The following is a 5,387-nucleotide window of genomic DNA, read 5'->3' as shown; positions in this document are numbered from 1 at the left end:
TTTATTGAAAGTGTGTTGGCCTTCTGCATCATCTGCTGGTTTGGTAATGCTACTGAGGCACAGAAGAAGTCTGTAAGGAAAACAGTAACAATGGCCAGTAAACTATTAGGGATCAAGTTACCAAGTGTGGAATGCATTTATAGGGAAAGGGTAAGGAACAAGGCAAAAACCATTGTGGGAGACAAGAGGCACCCCCTTGCCTCTTCATTCGAACTACTGCCTTCTGGGCGACGATATTGCCTCCCTCTATTTACCAAAAATAGATCAAAGTTTTCATTTGTGCCTCAAGCAATTAAGCTTTTAAATATGTAAGTTAATAGGTAGGATACTCAGCTGGTCTGGTATTGCCTAATCAAATAGGTAGTAAAAGTGCAGGGTATGGGGAAATATGTGTTAAGTGTATTAGTATGTGACTTTGTATATTTAAAGGTTCTCTTTGGTGTATATTTATGATAAACAAATTTCCTTACGGGGACAAATAAATGTACTTACTTACTTCTCTCTCTCTCACTCTCGCTGTCTGTCTTGGTAACCCAGGTGAGCAGCCCACGTGCAACAATTATAATGTTTATAAACTGCAGCACTGAAAAGAAAACCACGTCGCACATGAACATGCGCTCCTACAAATGTGCGCATGCACGAAATGAAACCAAAGGGGTAAGCCAGAGATCGGACAGTGAAGCCGACCAAAACCTGCATGGAGGGATCCATGCAGGCCCAAAAATGACGTCAAAACCCTGTGACACCCCGTTGCACATGAGAGATTTAACCGTATTGTTTAGATTCTAAACTCTCTGCAATCTAATAAAAACTATTCGCCAATCAGTGACGTTGCGTTGGTGTTTGACAGGTGAGCCTCGTAGGTGGAGTCAGACAAATACACTGAGCCATGAGACTTTTTGTTGGCGCAGTTATGAAGCTACCAGAATTACGGCGTTTCTGCCGTCTATGTCATTAAACCACAGTTACGCTGCGCAATCATGCGCAGTAGACGCTAGTGCCAACAGAAAGTAGTCCTTTAGTAGTATTTTACTGGTCCAAAACTGGCTTCACTGCGCTCCATTCAAATCAGCGGGGTGGCTTTGTCCAGTAATATACTGTCTATGAATGAAACTTGCACATCCAACTGAGCGGTGCTACAGTCTGCAGCTGGACTTTATTGCATTCCAGCAGCAACATTAGTGGGATCAGTCCAGACACGGATGTGATGGCACTCCTCATAGGTACACATCATTTTAACACGAGACAATAATTATCTGTCTCTCAGTGAAGGTTTAGTTACAACTATAGACTAATGCAAGATGGAAAGTAGTGGATTCACATTGACTATTAAAATGTTGACTAGCAGGGCGGAATGGGCAACATGGATGTACATCTTTCAGTAGATAATAAACATCACATAGTCATGTTATAGTATAAATAGTATTTTCCTTTTGAAAATGTATTAAAAGAAACCTGTGGAGTCAGTTTGAATGGGCCTGATTGAGCTGATTACATTAATATTCTACAGGCAGCATCAGATACAAAAATCAATTCAATTCAAATCAGCAGTGATATTTTCTAGACTGTTTTAAAGGAGAGGTAGTAGTGAGAGCACTGCAGTGTCAGGTGTGACTGTTCAGCAGTGGCAAAATGTTTATATGGCTCACAAGTCAGGTATGAGGAACCCCATATCAGAATTTTTCTTAGGTGGTACCATAGGTGTGTGTGCTTATGCTCTGGTCAAAGCCCTTTCTGATATGACAGTGCCAATATTAATGGGCTGAGCAAGGGAAGCTGGTGAGGCACATACTAACACATTTCATACACTTCAGTCAAAAATATATGAGGATGAGGGGGTCTGTGCCCCAGTAGAGCTTTAAGTCTGACTGAAGTAGATTACCACTCTGAATAACTATCCAAGTCTGCCCCTGTCCCAAACCCTTTACTGTTCAGAATCCTGGAGCCTATGCTGCCCTGCAAAGCACAGTTGAGTTTTTCTTGGTACCTTCCCTTAATCCCCACTGCCATCTTAAGTGTCTACCATTACTCTGGAAACTCAAGTGGAATTTTTATTAAATCAATCATTTAAAGGACCAGGGAACAAATGCACAAGTGTGTACACTCAAGGGCCACATGTTACCAAAAATGTATTCTGATAGTTCTTTTCTCTGTATAATGAACAAGAGTGACAAATATTTAGAGGTTTTTCAGTTCTGTACATTATGGCAATATTATTTACTTTAAATCCTCTATTGTCTTTGAATGCTGCCCCCCTAACACTGCATTTGACCACTCTCATGACTTATAGTGCTACATACTAGGCATCTTAAACGATTGCTGAATGAATCATCAAAGTGATCAATTTTTGTGCTGTCCTACAGGTATTAAACAAGTGAGATGCATTGAGGGGAAATAAGAGAAAATGTGATTGCTGCAGCAGCCTTTTGATTTTGTTTTAAGTGACTGTCATTCACAGGCAGTCAGGTGATGAGAAATAAATATCTTTACAGCTCAAGACACCAAAATTATAACTGACACGTCCCCTCACTGTGCCTTTCCTCTGACTTTGGCAAGTCAATGTTTGCAATGACTCAAGGCCACCAAGTCAATATGCCACCACACCTGCATACACCATCTATCAAGAAAACTGAGCTCATAGTTCCAGAAATGTTGGTATTTTGTGTATGTTAATGTGGAGTAATTGAAGGCAGAATTTACACATCACTACATAACAGTAAAAACATGAAAATATACAACAATTAGACCTTTTTCATAGGAAAAGCACAGGCGTTACTAATAACATTATCTGTAGTGCCACAATACCAGGGTCTAAATGGGATTGAGCCCTCTTTAATTTTGTAATTTCCACCTTTTGCTTTTCTTAATGTGATATGTCTTCTGTGAAATTGCCTATCCAAAGTTCCCCCTGCATATAAACATGATATGAACATTACACCTACATTTAACTTTTTAACTGTTCTGGTTAGATGCTTGATTATTAAGTTTATATGTATTAGTAGATTTTGTTTTCTCATCAAGTTTATCTTTATTTCAGTATATCTCAGTGTTTTCACACAAAGATCACACATTTCTATTTTCTATATATTATAAGCCACTTAAGTTACATCCTATAAGTAATCTGACACTGGTAAAAAGTATACCTGTAATAACAGATATTCTTGGCCACTTCAGAGCAGTGGATATAAGCTGTAATCACAACTCTGACATATTATTATCTTAAGTTGGTACTTATTAGCTTGTTAGGTAATTGTACACACTGCTGTAATGGAGCATTAGCTTTCATTATAGGTTGTGTTACTGCCACCTGAAAAGTGAAAGTCAAATAGTCACTCTCCTTTTTTGTTTTTTGTTATATGCATAGAAACTCTGTGTGTGTTATTTGTCTGCTTTTTCACTGAAAACATTTGTGGGCCAAAAACTAAAACAATGAACTGAAAGACTATAAAGCTCCGTAATGTGATTTATTGTTAATATAGAGTCCTGTCCTGTCAATAGTCCTCATTAGCTTAGCTTTTTTCCCCAAACAGTGAGCATTAATAAACACCATGCAGAATACTTGCCAGGACACACCACGTATGGCCTTTGTAGACAACGATAATGCAAATCTTAAACAATGACAGGTAGTCCTTGATTAAGCTTCTACCTATAAGGCATGTGGGGTGGGGTGGATTTAAAAGCACAGGAGTTTGAGATCATTTGCATTGATCATGTCACATCCTTGTTATAGAAAACCAATCCCTGAGAATTAACTTAAGTTCCGGAACTCTAATCATTTTTAACCATCCTGCTGAAATGAAGGCAAGAGTGATCAATATGGCTTCGACTGATTCCATGTGGGGGGTCACTCCTCTTCTTATCTCCTCCTCTAAAAGCATTGACAGATGAATTTAACAAGAGGGGCACTATCTGCCTCGCCAAGAATAGAACTGCTAAACTATCTGCGGCCTTGCTTGTATGGTTTCAGCAGTATTGATGAATATATCACAGTGTGTTCAGTCAGAAGGAACCAATCCTTTTTCTCTTCCTTTCCTTTTTTTTAATGACTGATTCAGTTAGATGTCTTCCAATGGAGCTGGGTGCGATGACCCAAGGGTAAGCTGCACTTTTCAGAAGCAAATTTGTGTGCTGTTAAATGGAAATATTCTCAATACCAAAATGCATTTATTCCGTCTAATCTGCTTGAGGTCATGAGTGCTGTTACAGATCAGTAATCAAGTTGTATGCAGTATGTGTGGAACAGTATGTAACAGTATGTAAACAAATGATTATTTACTTCATACTATACAACCTGTTTTAAAAACTTTGTGCACAAAAGTTTTGTATTAATTGAATAGAATAGATTTTCTAGCATCGGCCACATGGAGAAACAGCATGTTTAGTCTGTGAGGAAGAAGACAAGAATGATGCCAGCATTCACCGGGGATCTGGAACTGGTAAATCAAATTGAAAGCCATAAGCATTATCTATTACACCTTTCCTGCTCTTGCGAAAATGATCTGTTCAGTTGCCCTTTAGACTAACATTTATATTTTCATATGGTTGTTGCTTTTTAGTATTTGACTACATATATTTTATGCATGTCAGGACCAATTTTACTTCAATATTTCAGTGTATTCAACATCAGAGAAATTCTGTCAGCCATCAATGATTGAATCATTTTTCCATATTGAAATAAATGATGCTGTGTCTGACCCATTGCCCATGTTGTATTCACCTCCAGCAGGACTGTTGAAAGGAAGAATTCCCTCCATGGCTGATGTAAATGATGGTTGAAGAAGAGCCTGAGGTTTAGAAGTCTTACACAAAGCCTGGAGTAACATAGCTTCCCTTTATCGCACCTGAAGGGCAGAATTTCTGGTGAAACCTTTAAATTCAATCAAACAGAATTAAACAAACTATCTTGATCTCATGGCCCTGGTTCCTTGCTATAGTCTACATTTTATATAGTATATTTCATGTGTCAGTGTGCATATTTTATATTGGCTTGTAAAACGTGTGTTTTCAATATGTTTTTGCTCCCAAGTTTAACACACATTTAGTTGCCATGAATGAAATATTATAAATCAGATATTATAAAATTATATAAATTGGATTCAATTGAAGTCCATCATACCAAATACATTCACTACACACATTCTGTTAATGTTTTTAGCAAATGCATTCATGCTGATTGTTCACAGTGTAATCACATGTGTGCTGGTTCCATTTTCTTAGTCCAAGAGATGTTTAATGCTTTTATTTATTTATTTAATACTGATTTATTTATTAGCCTTATATGCTAAGTAAAAGCACCTGGATGGTGACACAGTTTGTTTTCCCTATGATTGATTTAGTGTGGTGCATAGGTTAACAAGATCCCACTGTGGGAAATGATGAAGGACACT

Source organism: Micropterus salmoides, unplaced genomic scaffold (assembly GCF_014851395.1).
Source record: "Micropterus salmoides isolate LMB-PRFRI ecotype aquatic unplaced genomic scaffold, ASM1485139v1 Ms_hic_scaffold_5, whole genome shotgun sequence".
NCBI classification, from domain to species: domain Eukaryota; kingdom Metazoa; phylum Chordata; class Actinopteri; order Centrarchiformes; family Centrarchidae; genus Micropterus; species Micropterus salmoides.
Note: the sequence above shows the minus strand (reverse complement) of the source record.